The sequence below is a fragment of the Macaca mulatta genome, chromosome 20 (genome assembly GCF_049350105.2).
Source record: "Macaca mulatta isolate MMU2019108-1 chromosome 20, T2T-MMU8v2.0, whole genome shotgun sequence".
Lineage (NCBI taxonomy): Eukaryota > Metazoa > Chordata > Mammalia > Primates > Cercopithecidae > Macaca > Macaca mulatta.
Window position 1 is genome coordinate 75,902,338 of NC_133425.1, and position 25,429 is coordinate 75,927,766.

The 25,429-nt window shown below is 38.8% G+C and overlaps 1 long non-coding RNA gene across 1 annotated transcript in view; it reads right to left on the reverse strand.

The window, feature by feature from the left end:
* The window catches only part of LOC106995095 (uncharacterized), a 397,441-nt gene that overhangs the window by 349,050 nt on the left and 22,962 nt on the right, over positions 1-25,429 (reverse strand). The window contains exon 3 of the long non-coding RNA XR_013412222.1: positions 14,626-14,770. This is a non-coding gene — a long non-coding RNA (uncharacterized LOC106995095). The remainder of the gene's footprint in view (positions 1-14,625; positions 14,771-25,429) is intronic.

A 25,429-nucleotide genomic window follows, 5' to 3' on the forward strand; every position in this document is an offset into this window, starting at 1 on the left:
CCAGAAGCAGAGCCTAAGTACAAGGACTTAGATGCATGTTTTGCTTGTTGGGGAGATGATCCAGGGAAGTAGGAAAAGCCGAGATAAGGAAATATACACGCTCACTGCTGCAGACACCAGGGTTTGATTCTTCTGGGATCTCTGATCAGTAGGTAAAGGAGGAAAAGCTAGGTAGCTTTCCACTGGCTTCCATGCCCGCTTTGTGGAGGTTTAGCTCTAGGGGCGTTAACTCCCCAGTAGAGAAAGTTTGAGGTGGGATTCTGAGGTCATTTGAGGTGTGTCTCACCTGAAGCTGAAACAGAAGTAGATCAAGGAGATGCAAGACAGGAAGCCAAAGAAATCTGTTGAAAAATCACCTGAAGGATCGCCTCAGCCCAGGAGTTCGAGACTGCAGTAAGCTGCGATTGTGCCGCTACACTCCAACCTGAGCAACAGACTGAGACCCTGTCTCGAAAGGAAAAGAAAAGAAAAAAAAAGGCAAAAGAAAATCACCTGAAAGGGGATTTATAGTTCACTTTTGTTTTTCTAAGCAGTCTTTTTTCTAAGAAAAAAAATACAGAAAGTAGCACAGACTATTCACGTGAGTCAACCCTGACTGGTAACCCACTGAAATACATTTCTGAATGAACGCTGCTGGGAGAGAGGGGCACACAGCCCGCAGATAAGGTTGCAGAGGGATGAAGCCATAACACAGAGCACAGCTTTTTCCTTGTGGGGAGGCCTTTCAGACACTCGTGATGAACACACAAGCTCTACTGCTCTGAAGTCAGGCTCAGAGAAAGGAACAAACGGCAGGGAGAGGTTAACATCAAATTGCATCTGAACTTTCAACTACATTCCTCCTAACAGCTGCCTTGCGTAAGGATCCTGGCAAGTGCTTTTAAATTTTTATTCATGTGCAGACAGGAGAGGAGGTGAGGAAACAATTCTGAGATGAAGAACTCCAAATTATGAGAAGAATGCCAACTGTCAATAATCAAAATAATTCTTCACTGCATAATCAACACCACATCGGCACAGCTGCTGACGAAGAAACAATAAACACCAAATAAAAATAAAAATTTCTCTTTTTTTTCATGCTACCTTACAAGGAAAATCTGTACTGGAGCAAGGCTTTGTGGAATAGTTTCTAAAACATGCAATCAACATTTTCTTGAAATTACAGCTGGCATCCTCTATCTAGCAAACTTCTTTCTTTCCACGTTCTTATTTATACCTTGCAGAAACAGCTTAACACTCAATTGTTAGTGCCATGTGTTTGACAATTGATTGTGTACTGCCCAATGGCACACCTGACTTTACAGTATTGAGATTATATATGTATATGTGTGTCTCTGTTGTACGTGATTAGGATCATGTGACACTGATCAGTTCCACAGTGTCATTAGGCAGGAGTCCCAAACTTGCTCTTTGTTTCATAGGATGACATCAATCACAGTTTGAGGAGCAGGACAATCTCAGGTTTCTGAATTTAACGTCACAGGGTCCGGAGTCATTAGAGTGTAACATACTGGCTCTGGACTCAGACAACTGGGTTGGAATTACACCACCACCATTCACTATCACGTGACTTCAGAATGTCACTTGACTTCTGGAGGTCTCAATGTATTCATCTGCAGGATGGGAATAAGAATACTCCCTCATATGTCTGTTGTAAAGTAATTTGTGGAATATATTCACACAAGGCATGGCTCACAGTGAGCACATGGCCAGTGTTAGCTATTATAACTGCTCTGGGGTTGAGGAATAGCTTATCCCTCTGTCCTGAATTTCCTTCTACAACATAGTATTGGCCTACACTCCCTTTGACTTAGAACGATTTCTACTTTTTCCGTATTTACTATAACTTGGTTATTCATTTGGTTGTGAATTGCCCAAAGAACTATTAATGTCTGGATTCCGTAGGGGTTACAGGTAGTGGTGCAAGAGGTTAAGGGTGCCCTAGGGAAATGAACACAAGTCTCCCAGGTCAAAGGGTGAAGATGTACCAGCTAGTTGATTTAGCTCCTTTTCGGAACATATTCCCTTCATGTGGGTGGCTATAGTGCTCTGTGGGTGGTGCTGAAACTTGGAGATGATAGAGAACTATTCCTTCAAGGAAGGGATTATCTTCAATTCTATTGGCCTTGATCAAAAATGAACCCTTGTGAGACTGGCCGCCAAGGGTCACATGGCAGAGGTGGTGCTATGTGTTTCTTCTTTCAGAGTACACAAAAAACTACATTTCCGAGATTCCCTTGGAGTTAGATTAGAACCATGTGGCCAATAGGATGTGAGTAAGAGAGACACTTCTGAGGCTTGCCTTAAAAATATTTAAAAATATTTCATCATGTCTTTTATTACCTTTCTTGTTATTCAGCATTCTAGACAGAGGGAAGAGAAAATGAAAAGGTCTTGAGACAGAAACAAGGTGATGTGTTAGAAGCCTACCCAGAACTAAGTGTAAGGCCTCAAATATATATATCAAAAAGGAGTGAGTTGAGAGAGGTGGGCAAGGGGTAACCCATTTCAAGAATTAATATGTAAATACTTTATTCATAGGACACCACCTCAGCCTCTTATTTACAGCCCATTTGTTATTCTAACAAGTTTCATTATCTGGCTTCCAGATCCAGAACAAATTAGAGACAGCTAATCTACTAATTTTTTTTTTTTTTTTTTTTTTTTTTTTGAGACAGAGTCTTGCTCTGTCACCCAGGCTGGAGTGAAGTGGTGCCATGTCAGCTGACTGCAACCTCCACCTCCCAAGTTCAGCAATTCTCCTGCCTCAGCCTCCTGAGTAACTGGAGTTACAGGCGCTCGCCACCACTCCCAGCTAATTTTGGTATTTTTAGTAGAGAGGGGTTTCACCATGTTGGCCAGACTGGTCTCGAACTCCTGACCTCAAATGATTTGCCTGCCTGGACCTCCCAAAGCGCTGGGATTACAGGCATGAGCCACCACGCCCGGCTGAAGCAGTTAATTTGATGGGAGCATAGAACTGCTACAAGTAGACATACCCTCATCGCTAAGATGAGGATATTCTATCCCACCCACAAGCCCTCCACTTCTCATAGGTTTACAGGGCCATTCCCTTCAACATTCCTCATACAACATGACGTCAATTCCCTTTTCACTTTAGCTGTCTCCTTTAAACCTCCTCTCATTCTCTTATATCCTCTCACATCAAAATTAAATGCAATGTTGCATGTGTGGCTCTGTCAACAATGACTGGAGCCTGTGTGTAAGAGGCAGCCACAAACTCAAACACTTCCAGGGACAGAAAGGTAGAGTAACTGGGTAAAGAAAGCAAGTATAAGACAACAAGAAATAGTGCGCCTCAGGATGAGTAAATGAAGAGAAAATGCCCAGCCAAAGCCATTCTTGCATCAATCATGAGAAAGGATGCAATATTCTGACCCAGATGATTTGCGTAAGTCAGTCAAGACATGGCATTTTCGCCCAATATGACTGAAAGAATGGATAGTTCATATTTTAGGGAAAGATGTCTTCATCCCTCCTATTGGACACAAACCAGGACGCATGAGCCGCCATCTTGCCACTGGCCACCACCTTACAACCCTGAGAGGAGCAGGCCCCACGTTGAGAAAATCAGGAGGGAAACACGGAAGGTACTTGCGTCCTTGACGATGCCACGAATCACTGAACCAACCAGTCCTAGAGCGTACCCTAACTTTAATTTATGTATGAGAACAAATGTTTTCCTTGTTTAAGACGGTTTCAGTTGGGACTTCTCATCTCACCCTCAGCAGCATCCCAGAGAGCACAGAATTCAGTTTTTAAGTGCTGTGATAACCAAATAAGACGTGCCCAGGTGCAAGACAGAACCCTTGCGCATTGGCTATGTGAGCTATACTGTAAGTGCAAAATACTCCCAGATTCTGAAGGACTTAGTGAAGAAGAAAAAAAAAAAAGAATCTGATTAATACACTTTCTATATTGATTACATCTCTAAAGAATGATATTTTCTGTATGTTGTTTTAAATAAAATATATTCAAGTCAGTCTGCCTATTTCTTATTTTTTAATTTGCTTATAGAATATTAATATTACATATGTGTTCACATTGTATTTCTATTAGACAGCTCTGATCCAGTTATTGTACTTCTTCCAATCAGAATGAAGACATTAGGTCTCTCAAAATTATCTACTAATACTTCATTTACTGTCCACAAGAGTCTCTGATCTCTTCTTAGCCTTTTTAGAGCTTAATCATTTAATCATTCTCTCCATATTGTTTTCTGCAGTTATTTTCTTAAGTGAAGAAATGTATGTTGATCCTAATTGTAGCTTATAAGTCCATTGCTACAGGCCAATGTTTCGCCAGAGGACATGCTGGAAATTTGTGGGGGCAATTTGGGTTATCACATAAGCGGGGGTGGGGGGCACTATGGCATTTAGTGAGCAGGGGCTTGGATATTGCATACTCGATAAGACAACTGTCTCACTTCCCACGCCCACATGCCAATCCCTATACCTATACGTAAAACTGACCAGAATCTGATTTCATTTTACTTATAAATATAGGTATTTTTTGCATGGGGCTAATGTAAATGAATTCTCCAGGAAAAGCGACTGCTGTGTAAATCAAGGGAAAGGTATACTTTGTTTTGCTCAGAACTTCAGAAGTTATTCATCATTTAGGAAAATCACACATTTACAACAGTGGCACTGGTGGTATATGAGTCACCAAAGTAGCTCAACTGCTTTGATCCACATTTGAGCTGCTCCACTAAGATAATTCTACGCACAGGTACTATTAGGTTGGTGCAAAAGTAATTGCAGTTTTTGTAATTAATAATATACCTGTTAAATTTGTATTTCAAAATGTCAAATATAAAGAAAACGTGTCAACAGTATTCAGTTGAATATTGTCTTCTCTTAAATCGAAACTAATTCATTACATCAGAGGCAAGCATCTAACTACAATCAGTTCTGATATAATATAATATATGCATTCCTACAAATCACTTCACTATGCAAAATCACGCGATAAAAAACAGTGTTTATGGGGAAATGAAATTAGAGGCATAACACTCAAACACTTCAATATTGATGCATTTAGAGAAAAGAAACAAATAAATATGGTTGCACAGTTTTACAGATGTTAAACGGTTAAGAAATAAGTACCACAATGCACACGGTACTTTACCTTGAAAAAGACCAAAAGTTTGCTAGTGTATCTATGGGCAATGGAAAGGTACAGCTTGTGAGTTACTGTGGAGAGTCACTCAGAAGTTGCACCTTTCTGTGGAAAGGAGAGTTGTATGAATGAGAAGAAAGGGTGTAACACCAGTTGTAGGTGGGTACAGCTCACCACATGCAAAGAACTGAAGTTGCTAGAAGATGTTTGAGCCGTATGCAAGTGGACTCAGCTGGATGCAGTTTCCTGTGTTCACCTCGTGCTTCTCATGGAAGAAATCATGCACAAGCAAACGGAAATGTTTATTTGTTCCTTCCTCTATCAGTCGTGCTGTAATTAATTTGCATTTCCAAAACAAGTATTATGGCAGAACCGGTCGTGTGTCATTATATTTCCTAGTGTGATATTATTTTTTAATGCCTTTTATTTCTCCTTTATACTACATTTAGGGCTTTACATTAAAGGTTGGAAATTACATGTCTACGTGGCTGAGACATTCAGTTCACAATAATGAAAGTGGCACTTCAAAATATTTCATATAAAGAGGGTGTTGGGTCTAAAAGGAGTGAGAACCTCTGATCTAGCCTACTGAGTAGTTGCTAAAGAATTGCATTTCTATGCATTTGTTACTCCTCTTTGGTATGTGCAATCCATAGACTTAACAAATATGTCTCCCACAGAGCCATTCAAATAACTAAAATGAATTTTTTTTTTCCAGGACAGGACTAAAGAAAGAATTCAGGTCTTGCCAGTAGAAACCACCCTCTCATGCATCCATTAACCAGCCCCTAGACATTCATTCAATCACAAAATGACTTCACCTTTCATATCTGTCCATTTTGCCCAGAAGGTTAGCAAAAGAAACCCTACCCAGGGGCTTCCTGGGTTTAAGCCAGACCATGAAGCCAGACCATGAAAGCAGACCATGCTGCTTGCCACGTTCACATAATCCTCTGGCCTAAAATTCTCAGCAAATAGAGAAGCTCATGTCATTGAGCTTTTCTGGAAAAGCCTGAGCCTGCTGATGTTCCTTTAGAAAATGGTGTCCTGAATGGAAACCGGTGTTTTGTGGTCTGACCAGCACAGGAAATACCACCACATGAATATAACACCTATTTTGATTTTGCTTTTGGTTTTTATAAATGAAGACATTTTCAAAAGAAAAGAAAAAAAAGTTATTGGGCTAGAGCAACAGTTTCCAAATCCCATCACCTGGGTAGTGTTTAAAAATACATAGAACCACTCCCTACTGCAGATCCACAGAGGCAGAATTTCTGGAGTTAGATCCCAGCAAGTGACATTAAAAACAATTTCTTCAGGAATTTCTGGTGTGCGGCAATCATGCTTGGAAGCAAACATCTCAATCATTATCTCCTTCAAGTAGATATTAATAACTACTTGATAACTGGAAAGATAATTTCAGTTAGCTTTCCTACAATTGTAGAAGTTTAGGATTTTTTTTTTTTTTTTTTTTTTTTTTTTTTTTTTGAGAGGGAGTCTCACTCTGTCACCCAGGCTGGAGTGCAGTGGCGCCATCTCGGCTCACTGCAAACTCTGCCTCCTGGGTTCACGCCATTCTCCTGCCTCAGCCTCCTGAGTAGCTGGGACTATGGGTGCCCGCCACCATGCCCGGCTAATTTTTTGTATTTTTAGTAAAGAAGCCCCAGCCTCTAGCACAGTAGTTGGCATGTGTATTAGCATTCACTAGTTAAAAAATCCTAAACTGGCCGGGCGCGGTGGCTCACGCCTGTAATCCCAGCACTTTGGGAGGCCGAGGTGGGCGGATCACGAGCTCAAGAGATCGAGACCATCCCGGCTAACACGGTAAAACCCCATCTCTACTAAAAATACAAAAAGTTAGCTGGTCGTGGTGATGGGCGCCTGTAGTCCCAGCTACTCGGGAGGCTGAGGCAGGCGAATGGCGTGAACTTGGGAGGTGGAACTCGCAGTGAGCCAAGATGGCACCACTGCACTCCAGCCGGGGTGACAGAGTGAGACTCTGTCTCAAAAAAAAACCTGACTGACTCTTATGAGGCATCAAATCCTGGAATCCTTTGCAGGTGGGGTGAGTACACAGGGAGTGGAAACTGGAAAAACATTGAGTTAGTAAAGACAGGTACTTGGTGCCTTTAATTTCAGCCTACGTCTCAGATGGAAAGGCTCCTGAGTAATAAATAATAGAGCACACTTTGGGCATAGTTCATTCACTATTCTTCCAGACACATTTCGAATACCATTCAAAGCAAGCCGTGAAAGCTCTGATTAATATACAACACAGAGCTCTCTCTATATACTCTCAAGGGTAAAAATACTGCTGAAAAGTCAGTTCTTTTTAAAGCTGAGCATCTAACACCACCTTGTGAATGATAATAAATGGCAGGCTAAGCTGCAAGGTAGCCCAGCCCTCTGTCTGGGTCTGCAAGTTTTATTTACACAAAAATGCATACCCGTTCTTTGGCCAAGGGACCATGATTGTCTTCCGGTGAGATAAGATTTCCTATGGGACTCCTGGTATTTCACAATTTCAACTTGGTCAGAAATAGCAACCCAAACTCTCATGGGTTTGTTTTTCTTTTTTTTCTTTTTCTTCTTCTTCTTCTTCATAATTCCCATTCAAGCAACATTAGGAATGTACATGTATTTGCTCTTAAAATAATATTCAAGTTATCATTCCTACAATTGGATAAGTCTAGGATTTTTTTACAACTTCAAATCTTGCTGAATATTTAGGGAAAAGATGTATAGATAAGGGACAAAAAAATGTTGTAAGAGAGAAAATCCATACACCACCATCTTCGTCCCACTAAGTATGGACATAGAAACTTAATATGAAAATGGAAACTCTTGAACTAAACATCTTCAGAAGAGTGGCATTTGGACATTCTAGAATGGAACATGGCAATACCAGTTTTAATCCAAGAAGACATTCTTCCACGGGTGGTTCCTCTGAAACACAAGCAAGCTGATTGCTTCTTGATGGTGGTATATTTTTCCTATTCACAGAAGCCTATAGCATGATGAAGTAGAAGTTGCTGGCAACTGGGGCATTTGTCTTACCATACTTTTAAAAAACCACCAAAAAACAGCCATCTGGGTACTCTGAGAATCAAATCAGGTGCTGTATGTGAATGCAATTCACAAAGGGTTTTGGACACTGGTCACTCTCTCTTCTAGGCCCTTCAACACCTAAGCAAATACCTTGTGTAAAGAGTCCTTCTCATGGTCTTTATCTGCTGTCACATCTTTTTCCCACTTTTTTATGGGCTTCTTGAAGACAGAATCTGTGTCATCATCATCATATCTCCAGCAGTTACAAGAATGAGGCACCTTATGAGCATATCTTGAGAAAGTAGACGAATGAATGAATACATGAAGAATGAACTAGAGGAAGTCAGGATGTTGCCATAATACTATGAGAAGACTTGTCAATCAATAAGGCTATCTCCCCACCATGACAAGTAGCTAGAAGGAGAGCCCCTCATACTAAATGCTAAAACCACCAACAAAACCAGGAGAAAGGCAACCCTCCAGCACATCCCACTCAAAATAAAATTCCCTATCTACAAAAGGATTGTGTTGTCAACTTTCCATACTAAGAGTGGTCCCCCACATAGAGGGGAACAACACACGCTGGGGCCTGTCAGAGGGTGGAGGTTGGGAGGAGGGAGAGAAGCAGGAAAAATAACTAATGGATATAAGGCTTATAACCTGGGTGATGAAATAATCTTTACAACCAACCCCCATAACACACATTTACCTACATAACAAACCTGCACATCCTGCACACGTACCCCTGAGCCTAAAATGGAAGTTAAGAAAAAAAGATGGCCCCTATATTTCAGCAGTTACTCTGAATTAAGAAGTTAGATGCCTGGCTTTCAAAATATTATGTGCAACGATGCTTAATTGTGAGGATAGGTTAGATGCCAGCATCTCTGTCACCAGAAATGCAGGAACAAATGTGAAAGAAAAAAAACGTAAAGAACACAAAGCCATCCTAAGCTCCGCAATAACCTTAGTCAATGAGTAATGCCCAGTGAGTATAAGGTGAGAGCTAACTTTTTTCTACTTGTAATGTACATTTTATCCATTTAGTTGCTCAATACCTATATTAGCCTTTTGGAGTATTTAGTAGTATATTAGTCTGCTAGCGCTGCTATAGCAGAATACCACAGATTGGGTAGCTTAAATAACAGAAATTTATTTTCTCATAGTTCTGGAGGCTAGAAGTTCAACATCAAGATGCTCGCAAGTTGGTTTCTGGCGAGGCCTCTCTTCTCAGCCTGTAGATAGCCACCTACTCACTGTGTCCTCATATGGTGGAGAGAGACAGATCTCTGTATCTCTTCCCCTTTTTATAAGGACACCAGTCCTGTTGGATTAAAGCCCCACCCATATGATCTCATTTAACCTTTATTATTTCCTTAAAGCCCCTCTCTCAAAATCCAGTCATATTGGGGGTTTGAGCTTCAAAGTATAGGTACGGGGGTGAGGAGATAAATTTAGTCCATAACAAGCAAACAAACTAAATTTAATGCATACGTTTTTCATTCCTTCATCTATGAATATTTATTGAAGAACTACGGTGTATCAGATGCTCACTAGGCGATAGAGACACAGCAGTGCCCAAGACAGCTATAGTCCCTTTTCAGCCTCATGGAGCTTTTCATCCACTACTAGAATAGGAATTAAGCACCAAACTATACAACTAATTTCTAAAGTGATAATGGGGAGGAAGAATTAATAGTATAAGACAAATGTAACAAACATAACTCAGAGCCTATAACTTCATGTGCAAATTGAGATGTTTGGTCATGTGCAGGGCACCACAAAAAATACAAATTTATATCATGGGTGAAAAAAAAAATGAAGAGAAAACCAGTACTTATGAATGAAATACGATTGTGTCTGCCCTCTCCAATTCTAATAATTAGAATTCCATCTATTTCAGTGAGTACCGTTCAGCACTAGATGTATTTATTTCTTAATGGTCATTATGGACTCAAAGATAATTATAGAAGGATATTGCAGCATTGTTTGTAGAAGAAAGAGTAATAACCAAGTGTCCATCAAAGGGGAATTGGTTACATGCATAGAATACCTCTATACAGTATTCAAAAGAAGAGACTAGGGCTGTATATACTAATATGAAACCATATACTAAAAAAATATATTGCATTTAAAAAAATGAAGTGCAGCATGACTTGTAGAGTGTGCTTCCATGTGTGTGAAATTTCAGGAGAGTCGTATAGATTCAAGTAGACTTGTACATACACAAACTATCTCTGGAAGAATATATGAAACAGGATGACAGCCAATGGTTGTTGCCTCAAGAAGGGTAAGGGGGTGTATGAAGGTCAGGAGTAGTAAAGAGACATACTTTTATTACAGCTGAAAATGTATATCTTACAGAGAAAACATGATCTCAAACAGCATATATGAAGAAAAGTTGTGTTAACCAACAATAGAAGCTCATTTTGTAATCTGCTCCCATCTCCAATGTGTTTGCTTAACAGGATTCTCTAAACATTTAGACATAAGGTAAATGGAATTAGATGGGTAGAAGGCAAGGTTTAAATACCACTGGGGGAAGCTGGAAGTTGGAGAGTTAAAAAGGTGAGGGGTGAGAGATTCCTATGACCAGTAAACAAAGACGTATGTTTGGAGGATGAAGCTTTGATTAGAAAACATAATTTTAGGTGGTATATAGCTACTTTGTTGGATAAAAAGTGATTCACATAATGAGACAATTATTCCCCTTTCAAGTCTTTTTTTATGGCTCAGTTATGATCAAAGAAGAAGTCTCAGTGTGGTGAAAATATGTCTTTAAGACCTCTGGACACTTTCCTGAAGTTAAAATTCAATAACACTGTTTTGATTTCACTGTTTCTATTCACAAATACCCTTCTTAGGGCAAGTGACTCTAGTTTCGCACTGACGTATTCTTTCTAAAATAAAGGTACTTAATTTTAATTTTTTAATGAGCCATTTTTAATGAAAATTTTAAGTAATATAAGAGGTGCAGAGAGATAGCAAAAATTATAAACATGAAACATGAATGACTAAAGTTTCAGAAGCAGTGGCTTGAGAAATTCTTCTTAGCCTGGAGTGTAGGAAAGCTGCACAGTTGTGTGGTTGTGATTGTTGTTGATTTCTAATTTCCATCCCACCAAAGAAGCAGTGAATAAAAATGAGGGAGATTTGTTTTTTCTTTTTTTTTTTTTTTTTTTTTTAGGAAGCTGCAGTTTCATTCTCATTGCCAGTGGTATTTATCAAGAATATCGTTACTTTCCTAAAGTTGATTCTTTGGGTGACTAAGACTCCTTAGAACCAAGAATGCAAGCACAAACTCCGAAGGCCTAATTAAAAGTATGATTCTTGCCCTGGTGCATTAACACTAACTCTTTTGTTAGCATCCCATGAGAAGAAACACCTCAACTCAAATCACATTTTCCTACCTCCTCCCTTGCTAGTTCCGCCACTTTTTCATTAGCTAATCCCAATTAAAACACTTTGTTACTAAAACCATAAATCTCTGCCACTCTCAATAAGCATAAATTATACGGCGAATAACTATATTCTATGTCTATCCAGAAAAATAACAGCTCCCACCCCCCTCCTGTTTTTTGCCATCTTGGGACTCAGAGCTTCTAAGTCAACACTCACGGTTTTTAATCTGGGTTCCCCACTCCCTCTAATTACTTACCTATAAAGTTAAACTTTTTTAAGGAAGAAAATTACCACCAAGGCCCTTCTCTAAACTTAATCATAAACTGAGCTTTTTCTTCCTGTTTGTGAACAATTTGAGGTAGTAGGAAAGGCTTGGACATTATATTTACAGCTAACTCTGCCATTTATCAATGGAATGACCTGGAACAGCCATCCTGGCTCACACCTGGGCCTGAATCATAAACAGAGGAGACCAACCTCAAGGGATTTTGTTTCAAAATTAATTAAGACACATGTAGACTGTGTTTAGCACAGTGCCTGGCACAAAATGTGGGTTCATATTGTATAAGGCGAAGCAGTGATTTTGTTTGTTTCTCTCATGGTCAGCAATTGCTTAACCCAACATTTCATATACTAAACTAACAAAAAGGAACATACCTCATCCTGTGATTGATTTTCAAGCTCATTTATTCCTCATTTCTCTGTGGTTTAATTTAATTAAATTGAGCAGCCTATCAAATATTGATTTTAATAAAATCTTGATTAAGATTTGAGCAATTATCAAACACACTTATTCACACTATTCTTGCATTTCAATAGAACCAACCTCAAAAACCAATTTGCTTTTAAAATAAAGAAGTGATTTTATATATATTCTTCAGTACATTTTCAGAAATAGAGAAAAAATGGCCTCCCATTGTTGTCATTAGCCAAGATAAGCAGCAATGTCTGACTAGGGTTTTGAAAAACTTAATCCAGTGGTTATCTCATCTTCAATGAATGGTAGAAAGGGAAACTCAATAAAAAATTAACTCCTTTCATAAACATTGATTTGGCTCCTACTGCGTACGAAGTACTATTTTACCCAATGCAAGTAGACGTAAGGAAAAGCTAATTATGCAGTAAGTTTTAATGTATGTGGAAAAATTCAGCCACACTTAAAAGTTTTGGACTTTATTAAATACTAACCAGAGAACTATATTTATTCCAACCCGTAAAACTACTCTGTTGTGTAATTTATGAATATAGTCTCATTATTAGGAGAATCTAATGTAAATGTGATGGTATAAATTATCAATAGTATTATATTAGCAATTAACCATAAGTATAAGACATTTAATAAGTTAAATATTTGGTTTGAAAGTTAAGTGCTAAAAAACTGTTTAGCCGATAGCTGTCACAGCAGCACCACCTAGAGGCCTTTGAGGAGTAACACAGATCATTTCCCCAAACTTGCCTTCTTACTTAGAGACAAAGAGCAGTAGCTACTCCATTTCAGCATCTTGTGTCACTGAAAGCATTTTAATTCTATTGAGCACATTATTAAATCTTGAAATATTTATAAAACAGCTAAATTAAATTGAATAACCTTAAAATCACAATGCATTTTGGCAAAAGATGCCAATATTCCCCCAGGCATAGGAGATGAAACTGGGCAAATATGGGAGCAGCCCAGGTCCTGGGACATTACATGAGACACAGGCATCCTCTCTCTAACACGCACCTCCTTATTCTGTCTTGATCGCAAACACATGAGCGCCCAGGCCGACTGCACATTTGGTAGCACTTCAAAGTTATGTTCCTGAGCTACTGCCAAAGTGTAGTTAGAAATGTTGAGAAGAAATTAACTTTCCATCGTTAATATCGTTTATATCAACAGATTCACTTACGAATTCCCTTCCACTAGCCAAAGCTGAACTAACGTTCTGGAGGTGGAATTCAAAGAAAAATGACAAAATAATTTTCTTTTTTATTGTTTCTCATCCTCTCTTCTGTCATCTTTTATAATTTTTCTCAGAAACTACCTTGGATTAAAATTTAGATGATAAAACAAGTCAGTTCATCATAGAAATGAGAACACTCCTTACATTATTTGGTTTCAGAATTTCAGCAGACTGTGCTGACCATCAGCTGACTGCAGCTTCACAAGCCAATGGCAAAAACAAAAACAAAACAAAACAAAACCACATTTACTGCATATACAAGTGGGGGCTAGTGAGGCACAAAAGTACCGCTCATCTTCAATTCCACTTGAAGGCGTTGTCTGCCTCAGTGAGGCGGAGGTGCTGAGTCATATTTTGCCAGTCAGTGCATCAAATGCAGAAGTCTGCAATAACCTGTACTTTCTTGCCTTCATATATGAAGCCAGGGTTCCTACCTGAGCACACTAGTAAAGGAAGGCAGTAGGTCCATTCATGCACATGCTCTGAATTTCAGGTAATGCACTTGAGTACAGCTAACCAAAATAATACTAAGTTTTGCCTAGAGAAGTTTTTTCCCCATCCTGTATGCTAAAGTCATAACTGAAATCACCTCAAACTGCAGTACCTTTAGTTCTTTGAAACATCAAACCTTTCTTGCACCTGTTTTTCCCTCTGTCTCACCCCTACACCTACTCACCTAACTAGTATCCAAGTCTCCTTTGGATCTCAGCTTAGATAGCACTAGTCCAGGATTCCTTCTAGGATCCCCTCACAATGGGTTAGAATGACTTTCTATGTGCACCAATTGCAACCTATACTTCTCCTATTGGGAAACTTGGTGTGCAGCTTTGCAACTGTTTGTTTTTTAACCGTATCCCCCACAAGGCTGTAGGCACTGTGCAAGCAGCGGATATTTTTATCTTATTTATAGTTGTATTCCCTTCATCCCCATGATTCTGCCTCAAATATTCCATCAATATTGCTGAAGGAATGACTGTCCCACATAAGTCTGCTTTATCTTGGGAGGGACTCTAATGTTCTATTCATAGTCTCCATTTATTTGCCTTCCAAGCATGGGCCTCAGCATCCACTATTTTGCTCCCACTCTTACCTTGTTCTTTTAATATCCAAAGTGGTCAGAAGAAGTGATCAAGATTCAATAAGGTAAGCTGTCTCCTGATGGTCAAGGCATTCTCTTCACCATCTCCAGGCTCCTTATAGGATCCACAGAGAAATCATCCCAATTTCTGAGTCAGCTGCAAGAGAAGAAGTCAACCAAATAGATTTACAAAAGAGATCATGCTGGAATGTCTGGTGTGACATTACAAGGCAGCATCCTCCCTGGGAAGGAGATGCAAGTCCTTCCTTTTGCCAATCAGGTAACAATGTCCTCTTCTCTCTTGTATGCAGTTGGCAGAACAAAACAGAAGGAGGACAAGGGAGCTCAGCCTTGTTTCTTGCTCGACCACATATTGTGTCCACGACAGGCTATATTTTGGAACAAGAACAGCATAGAGCCATCTAGATAACTTGGAGGATATACAATAAGCACTCCAAGACAGAAGCAGAACTATCCTGGGGAAAGTTCCAGAATGGAGTGAAATAACATTCACCACTCTGGATCCTTATTCCATCATTTGGTTTCTTTGCCTCAGACACAACATCTGCAAAACAGAGCCAAGCTCTACAAATTCAAAGGGATATTATAAGGGCAACTGAGACAGAGCGCATGGAAGTGCTTGGAAAACTATGCTCAGGAAACAAAAAATAAGAGATCAATGTTTATAGAAGAGCAGCAGACTGCCATACTATCCACTATCCAATATCCTTAGGTTATAAAGGTCGGAGGACGTTTCACTGCCTTCACCCTGAGCAATGTTTACTTCAATTAGGAAATAAAACTTAGAGCAAAACTGGCCCAGCATATATTAAATGATAATCCGTGGATCCTGAGCATAAGAACCAGGTAGTGATCATTTTGTGTCAAATACAGGAGAAACGGCGTATACAATTATTCTGTATTGTTTTCATACTTACAATTCTGTAGATGAAAATATACATGCAGAACATGGTAAGTAAACATATCTCAGCTGACTCTCTTAGAAAAGACTCATAGCCTTTATTCATTCATAAAAGCATGTTTTTAATTACTGGAACCTGGCAACACACAGCATGAGAATTTTCCCAGAAAAAAGACATCAAGTCACATTTTTTCAAGAGACACAGAAAACCCCAAACAGGATAAATGCAAAGAAAACCACACATAATAAAACTGCAATGTATGCACAAAAAGATAGAGTTGCAAAATATTTAAAGCAAAAAGTGACAGAACTGAAAGAAGAAATGGACACATCCTCGATGATAGATGAAGAATTCAACATCCCTCTCTCAACAATTGATAGAAAAAACAGACAGAAATATCACCAAAGATAGAGAACTTAACAATATCATCAACCAACAGAATTTAATTGACATTTATAGAACACTCCCACCATTTTAACTGGCATTTCCCCAATGGCTAACGATGCTGAGTATCTTTTGGAGTGTTTATTTACCATCTGTATATCTTCTCCAATGGAAAGTTTCTATCTGTCTTTTGCCCATTTTGAACTGGATCACGTTGTTGTTGTAGTTGCTGTTTTTGTTGATTTTACTGTTGAGTTTTGAGAGTTCCTTAATTATCACAGATAGTAGTCCTTAGTCAGACACATGATGTGCAAATATTTGCTCCCAGTCTGCAACTTGTCTATTATTCTCTTAATATGGTCTCTTGAAGAGCAAAAGTTTTAACTTTGATAAAGTCTAATGTATTAATTTTTCCTTTTATGAATTGTATTTTTGGTGCCAAGTCTAAGAACTCTCAAACTCTCACCATCATACTTTTCTTTTTCTTTCTTTTTCAGTGCATGTACTGTCTTTATCTGATTTGAAGACCAGGGTAATGCTAACTTTATAAGATCATGAAATGAGTTGGGAAGTTATCCCCCTTCTTCTATTCTCTGAAAGAGATTGTGTAGAAACAATGGTAATTCTTCTTCAAATATTTGGTGGAATTATTTAGTGAGTCCCTAGTGGAGATTTCTTTTGGGGAATGTTTTAGTCTGTTAGTCGCCAATACCAGCTATGACCATGTGACCAGTTGTGGAAATGAGGACCATAATTGTCATGAGTATTTTCTCCTTATTTTGTTAAGAACATGTTTGTGCATGTATATACTTGTACTAAGATATTTTCTTAGTACTCATTTTATTTCCTTTCTTTGTCCTTTATCATGTGACATAAGATTTACTGACTTCGCATCAGCATTTAAGTATTGTTAACTTTATGTAATAGCATTTGGGTTGGGGATTGATGCATTTCCCATCAAAGGATAGCTGCATTGTGTTAGGCATAATTGTGACCTTATTACTGTCTTTATTTGAAGATTATGTATGATTTTAGGAGACGTGTATGGGTTGAAGTTGACAAGGGGTGGACTTGAGATGGTTAATATTGAGTGTCAACTTGATTGGATTGAAGGGTGCAAAGTATTGCTCCTGGGTATGTCTGTGAGGGTGTTGCCAAAGGATATTAACATTTGAGTCAGTGGACTGGGAGAGGCAGACCCACCCTCAATCTGGGTGGGCACCATCTAATCAGCTGCCAACATGGCCAGAATAAAAGCAAGCAGAAGAGCGTGGAAAGACAAGACTGGTTTAGTCTTCTGGCCTACATCTTTCTCCCACACTGGATGCTTCTTGCCCTCGAACTTCAGACTCCAATTCTTCAGCTTTGGGACTTGGATTGGCTCCCCTGCTCCTCAGCTTGCAAACAGCCTGTTGTGGGATCTCAACTTGGGATGATGTGACCCCATACTTCTTAACTCCCCTTTATATATATGTCTAACCTATTAGTTTTGTCCCTCTAGAGAACCCAAATACAGGGAACTTTTAAATATGAAATCAATTTATTTTGCTCTTCTTTTCCAAGTTTCTTGAAGTGAGAGTTCAGATTAAGACTTTCCATTTTTTCTAATGAGAGCATGTAGTGCTATAATTTTCCCTCTCATAACTGCTTTGAGTTCCACAGATTTAATACATCTTATGTCATTGTCTTTCAGTTCATTGTATTTACAAAATTTCTCTTGAGACCTCCTCTTTAAACTAGAATTATTTGGAAATGTGTTGGTTAGTTTTCAGGTGTTTGCAGATATTCCCATTATCTTTCTGTTATTGATTTCTATCTTGAATCCACTGTAGTCTGAGAAAACACTCTGTATAATTTCTATTCTTTTAAATTTGTTAAGGTTTGTCTTACAGTCCAGGATGCAGCCTATCTTGTATGTGTTCTCTGGGCACTTGAAAAGGATATGTCAGAGGATGGAGGGAATTATGGCAATATGAGAGTGGAAATCTATATTCTCCTCTTGGGCATTGATGGTTTTTTGGTATGGTGTTTGGATGGAGTAGAGTGGTTGTTTTCTGAGAGTTTCCATCTTTTTAGGCTGGACGTATGTTGATCCTTTGGCTAGAAAAGGTAGGCTTTTGTTGGGACTTTTTAAAAATTTCTGTGCCTGTTGACATTTCTGGGCTTCCAGTTCCTTGTGCAAGATATCCCAGCCTAGGATATATGACAAAAAGAAAACTCAAGTAACTTATAAGCATGTCATTCCTTCGATCCCAATGTCCCTGGCCAATCTGTCTGGCTATCTCAATCTCTTCTGTTTGTATATATAATCTCCAGAGTTATTAGGTATAATCAGGGGAAAGAATAGGGAGAAGCATGTCTACATCATCTTTACAGAAACAGAAATCACTGATCATTTTTGGTTTCTTAATTCATTCTGACAACCTCTTTTAATGAGTCTGCTTATGTGATGTATATATAATGTAATTATTGATGTATCAGGATTTGATTGTTCCATCTATTTACCATTCCACTGTTTGCCCTTTTCCCTTTTGGGTTGCCCAAACAATTTTTCATATGATAATTTATCTACTTTGCCTTTTTACTATATCAGTTTGTAATTTTTCTTATTGGTTGCCCAAGAGATTATATAGTTCATTTTCCACAATATACTTAGAACCAATACCTGACCACTTCAATTGAAATGTAGGAAACTTACTCTCAGATTGGTCTCTTTAACCTCCCTTTACTTTGTAGTTACCTAACATATTACATTTACATACTTTCAAAACCCTAAACAATGCTATAATCTTTGGCAACCATCAACCACATTTTAAAGAATTCAAGCAAGTAACAGTCTATTACAGGATTCAGCAAACTTTTTCTGCTGAGGGCCAGATAGTAAATATTTTAGGCTTTGCAGACCATACAGTGTCAGCCACAACTATTCAACTCTGTGCTTATAGAGTGAAAACAGCCAAAGACAACACATAGCCAAATGAGCACAACTGTGTTTCAATGAAATTCTATTAATCAAAATAGATGGTGAGCTGAATTTGGCACGTGGGCTATAGTTTGCTGACCCCTAGTCTATTATAGTTACCCAGATATTTTTAGTTTCTTCTTCCTTCATTTCTGATGTTGCATGTTTCCCTCTCCCATCATTTCACTTCTGTCTTAAGAACTTCATTTAACCTTTTTTTAGTGCATGTTTGCTGGCACTAAATTTTCCTTCATCTAAGAATGTCTTGGCCGGGCATGGTGGCTCACATCTGTAATCCCAGCACTTTGGGAGGCTGAGGCGGGTGGATCATGAGCTCAGGAGATTGAGACCATCCTGGCTAACACGGTGACACCCCGTCTCTACTAAAAATACCAAAAAAATTAGCCGGGCATGGTGGCAGGCGCCTGTAGTCCCAGCTACTTGGGAGGCTGAGGCAGGAAAATGGTGTGAACACGGGAGGCGGAGCCTGCAGTGAGCCAAGATCACGCCACTGCACTCCAGCCTGGGCGACAGCGAGACTCCGACAAAAAGAAAAAAAAGAAAAAAAAAAAGTCTTTATTTCTCCCTTTATTACTGAAGGGTATTTTTGCTGTATATAGAAAATTGGGTCGACAATATTTTCTCTCAGCTCTTTAAACAGATAGTTCCCCTCCAAGGTTTATGACCAGGAATCATTCCTGTATAAATCAAAATCTTTTCTCTATAAATATACTTCATTTTTCTCTGACTGCTTTCAAACTTTTTCTTTGTCTTCAGATTTTAGCATTTTGATTATGATGTATTTGGATATAAATTCATTTTTGTTTTGTTCCCCTCTTTGGGATTCATTGAGCTCCTTGAATCTATAGATTTGTATCTTTTAAGATATACTTTTAAAATTTAACTATTACTTATTCAAATTTTTTTCTGCACTGCCCTGTTTCTCTTCTCCCTCTGAGACACTGATGACAAATCTTAGATTTTGGAGATTTTTCACAGTTCCTTGAGGGTTTGCTTTTCCTCTCTTTTGCTTATATTGGATAGTTTCTTTTGATCTATTTGCAAGTTCATTGACTCTTTCCTCTAACATCTCCACTCTGCTCTTTAGCTCACCCAGTGAGGTTTTCGTTTGTTATTTTGTCAGTTCTAAAACCTCCATTTGCTCCTTCTTTACATCATATATTTACGCCATACATTTCCCACCTGAGATTTTCTAACTTTCCATTTGTTTCAAGAATGTTTGTCCTTACTTCCTGGACTACTTCGATTATAGTTAAAGTCTTTGCCAGATAATTCTAAAATCTGTGTTACCTCACATCACAAGAGAGTCTATTGATTCTCTTTTCTTAAAAAAGTTTTTTTCTGGACTTTTGTATGTCAAGTGATTTGGGGTTGTACACTGAACACTTTGAATATTAGGTAATGAAATGCTGAGTTTTATTTAAATCCCATAAAGAATGTTGGTATTTTTGTTTGTGCCAGAAATCAATCCAATTTGGTTCTGGCTCCAAGCTCTGACCAGCCTTCTGTGGCTTATGGTTTCAATGTAGGTTCCACTTTCCAAGAATTTGAAGAAATATTTGGATCTGATCCATGTTTATTCTACCCAGTCAGCAGTCTCGGACTTGTGCAGTGGTCTATACCACAGTTCTATTCTCAAAGTCTTTGATATACTGTCTGGGATCAGAAATACATATACTCAGTCAGGGATAAGTCCGGAAGTCCAAAAACAATTTCATGGGGTTGCCTTCCTGAGCAATTCCCTCACTGTGAACCCCCTGATACTTTCAAATTCTCTGGGGCTTTCCTTGTTAGTCCTCAGGCCAGAATGCTGAGACTTTACCCAACTCTTTCACACTCTGTAATTGAATCTGTGTTGAGGTCCAGTGGTAAGAGAACACAGAAAAAAACAGTGAAGTTTGCCACACACTCTTGAAACCAAAGCCCCTCTGGTCAGAGAATAAGGTCCCTGTATTAGTCTGGTTTGTATTGCTATAAAGGAATACCTAAGATTGGGTAACTTTTAGGGCATAATTAGAGGATGCCAGTGATATCAATAAGTATTTCCCATAACTGACCCAATGTCATAGAATTGCAGTGTTATGAAGTTTCAGAAAATCAACCATTTTCTTCTTATTAGGACAAACGCACCTCTAATTTCTTAATTGTTATGTATTCTAGTAATCAATATTTTTTATGGGATTAGTACTTTACTGTCTCGCTTAAGAAAGTTTCCCTAGCCCAAGGTAATGAAGATGTTTCATTTATTTTCTCACGGATATAAAACTGGTACAGTGTCACATATTGAAAAAAAAACACGCTTCCCCCACTGGTCTGCAGCTCCACTTATGCTACACACCAAGTGTCCATATACATATGCACAACTGAGAGACATAATTAAGAGAATAAAATGAGAGCCACAGAGTAGAACAGATTTGTAATAGATAGATATAGATGTAGCTGTAGGTATTTATGTAAAGACAGACATATACATATAACCATCAAAAATCTTGCACCACAGGGAACACACATGTGCATGCGCGCACGCACACACACACACACACAAAATCAAAAAAAAAACCAAAGTCAATAATTATGTGGGGGAAAAAGTGACCAATCTCATCAGTAATCAACGAGATGCAAATTAAAACCACATGAGACACTAGTTTCCACATACCAGAATGGCTAAAACCTAGAAGCATGACAATATTAATTATTGGCAAGGCTGTAGACCAAAATAAATTATCTTGCACTACACTGTTAGGTACATTGGTACACTGGCACAACCACAGTGGAAAACAGTTTGACAATGCATGATAATGGATCATACTCTATGACCCAGCAATTCCACTCCTGTATATATATATATACCTGAAACAAACGCATGCTTATGTGCACCAAGTGACATGTGACAGAATGCTTTGGCAGCATTATTCAGATTAGACAGAACCTAGAAACAACCAAAATATCTTTCAACAGTAAAAGTATAAATAAACTGTAGTGTTTTCTTACAGGTGAGTACTACGGAGCAATAAAAATGAAGAAACCACAACTGCACACAACATAGATGACTATCATACACATAATACTGAGGAAAATTGTGCCCAAAACAAAAGGTTACATACCAGGTAGTTCCACTTGAATAATTTTAAATGAGGCAAACTAAATCATGCTGTTAGAAGTCAGATAACTAACTTGCAGGGAGAGTGGGCATAATGATTCAGACTGGCCAAGTAGAAGTTTCTTGGGTGTGAACAGTGTTCTATTTATTTTAATCTGGTTTGGGGGTTTAGCTGTTCACTTCATGGTAACTCACCCACTGTACATTTGTTTGGTGCACCTTACTTTTTTATGTGTTATACTTACCAAAGTAATTTTGAAACTAAATGGATCAGAGACCTCAGGACTGGATTATCTGAGAAAAGGAGAGGTACTCCTCCCCTCGGCCCTTCCTTTCTTCTTCTTTGAACAAAGTTAATCGACCAGGAAATGTCTACAGTTTACCCTCAACCATAAGATACTGAGAATACCTATTATGTGCAGTACACTAAGATGGGAACTGCTTGCTGGAGCTAGAAGTATAAAAACGGGAATTATGTTAAAATGGGATTAGAGGTAGATGAAACAGATGAAGGTTCTAAATTAATAATAAGTTGTATACAAAGAGAAAGGGAAAGTTGTTCTTTAGTGAGAATGTCAACAATACGAATTACGGAGATTTTTCCCAGGGAGGGGAAGAAGGAAGAGAGGTTGAGGAGAGGATAGTGAAGAAGGGAGACAGGAAGGAAATAGGGGAAGGAAATGGGGAAGAAAGGTTAAAGATGAGGAGGAGGAAAGGAATGGAGGGAAGAAGGAAAGATGAACCAAAGAAAGGAAAAGACAGAAGAAAGAAACATGGTTAAATGATCCACACTGGTCACCTGGTATGAGCCAGATATTCACCCACATAATATTTAAACCTCACATCTCAACCTTCTAAGGTAGATACTACCTTTCTTACTTTATAAATGAAGAAGCTGATGCTCTGTTTATTTGATTCAAGGAAACATGCCTAGAAATGTCAACCCCACCTGCACCCAACTTCAAATCCTGTGCTCCAGGAAAACACTTAATTCTCACAAGGAGGATTCCCTTATGGAAAGCAAATACTTCTATTACAATAAGGTCTTGAAGGGAGTCACCCCAGAGGGTGTCTTAGCCTAATAAGAAGAAAATGATTGATTTTCTGAAACTTTAAATCTATAATACTGCAATTCTATGACACTGGGTCAGTTTTAGGAAATACTTATTGATATTACTGGCATCTTCTAATTATGCCGTAGTATTAAGGAGTATTTTATTATTTTATTGTACTTTCTTTATTTGAGACAAGTCTCCCTCTGTCACCCAGGCTGGAGAGAGTGGTGTGATTGTGGCTCACTGCAACCTCAAACTCCCAGGCTCAAGCAATCCTCTTGTCTCAGCCTCCCAAGTAGCTGGGACTACAGGCATGCAACACCAAGTCCAGCCTTTTTTTTTTTTTTTAATTTTTAGTATAAATGATGTCTTGCTTTGTTGCCCAGGCTGCTCTCAAACTCCTGGCCTTAAGCAATCCTCCTGCCTCAGCTCCCAAAATGCTGGGGTTACAGATGTAAGCCACCATGCCTGGCCTGTGGACATGTTAGAAGAATGTAGTGTCTATTTTCTGGAGGGAAACCAGTAGAATACCAGGAGAAGTTCTGTTAAATGACAAACAATGCTTTATCTTATGGGAGAATGGGCACAAAATTTACTCCATGGCCCAGTTCCTAATATTTGCCAACTGCCAGGAATGCCAAAGATAGCTATATGGGGTGGTATAGAAAATGCCAAGAAAAAACTCAAGATCATTAAGTTATCTGTATTTCTTCAAGCTAACCAGAGAGCAGTAGCAAAGTATCAAAGAGCAAGAGAGACTCTCAGAAGAAAATCATCTCCGTCTAACAAAATTATATGTGAAAAATTGTGGACTTGGTCTCTGCATGTATCACTTTTGGGGTTAAGTCAGAGTACTTGCAAAAAGTATTATTCATTAATATTTTTTTAATATTCATTAATATTTTCACTTAAGTTCAAAGTTATTTAGCACTTATTGTGAGTTGAAAGAAAAGCTGAGGGGATGGGAGAAGGAGATGGTAAAAGAAGAATTCACACATATTGAGGATGAGGTAGGAAACATGTCAGGCATTGCAAAGACACTTTATATAGCATAGCTCTGGACATTCATTATAGGTCCAAAAAAGGCATAAAAATTAAACCAAGCTACCTCCAAGAAATAATTAGAAGTGAAAAATTGATATGGGGAAAATGGCTCAAGTTCTCCTCATTGATTTCCTGTGCACAGAGTCAAACCTGACCGTTGGTTGGAAGTCAGTTTGGCTACTTCTTATTTCTCTTTGAGCAGTTGGGTTCTCCTGTCAGTGCCTTTCATGGTAGAATCGTTTTTTGCTCTAATTACAGCTGTCAGCGATTGAATGAGCTTGACACCCTGACTCCAGAAAGGAGGAAATCCACACTCCATGCATATGCAGTGGGTTCCTTCATTAAAGCTGACTGACATATCAGACATGGTGCACTGTCACTGATTTTTGTAAGAAAAACAAATGGCTACACAATCAAGTAGGAATCTCCTTGATCAGAAACACCCAGAGAGCCCAAGAATCAGTCTTCAACTCGGCCAGTACTTCTCTAAAGACCTATATTTGTATTACTGCAAAATGGTAGCTATAGTCAATCAGGTAAGAGCCAGAACTGTACACACATGCATGCATACACACACAAGCACACACATGCACATGCACATGCACATACCAGACTCAGACTCCTTCTCCAAGGCTCTAGCAGCCCTTTCCAAATCAACTTTGTTGGAGTACCAAGTGTTGAGAATCAAGTGGGATTCTTTGGCTATTAATAGTGAACTGGCTTTCCAAGATATACAAATTTCTTGGAGAGAAAAAAAGGAGAGAATTACAGTAATCAGAATCACCGACACCTCAACAAAAATTAGAGCAGAACTACAGCTTCTCAGAGTATTTCTGTAGTTAATATAATAAAATGACAGATTTGGAGTTGAAATGGATCATCGAGTCCAAGCCTGCCAATGAATTCAAAACTGTCCCAGAGCATGCCTAACATGGCCCATTCAGAATCCAGTTGACATTCCTAGTACGATGCATGCCTTGTTTAGTGTGAGAGTACTTTCTGGAAATGGATGCACAGAATCGGTATTACAGGAAGTTGTTATGGCATGATCCCTATGAAGATGCATTCCCAACTTACAGCTTGTATTTTGTCATCAGTATTTGTCCTCCTCTAACCCCAGCAAGTCATAACACCACTGCAGCCATAAAATCTTCCTGCTGTGCTGCTTCGTACAATAGTGGCTCTTTTCCTCCTAGGCTATAAGGATATTATCAACGTCCCTCAAAAAGTCAAGCGACTTCTGACCATCCCTAACTGATCTTTAATGTGTTTCCTCAATGTGTTTCCTCCAACAGTTCCTTAAATACCCAATGGAATGCTCTTCTAT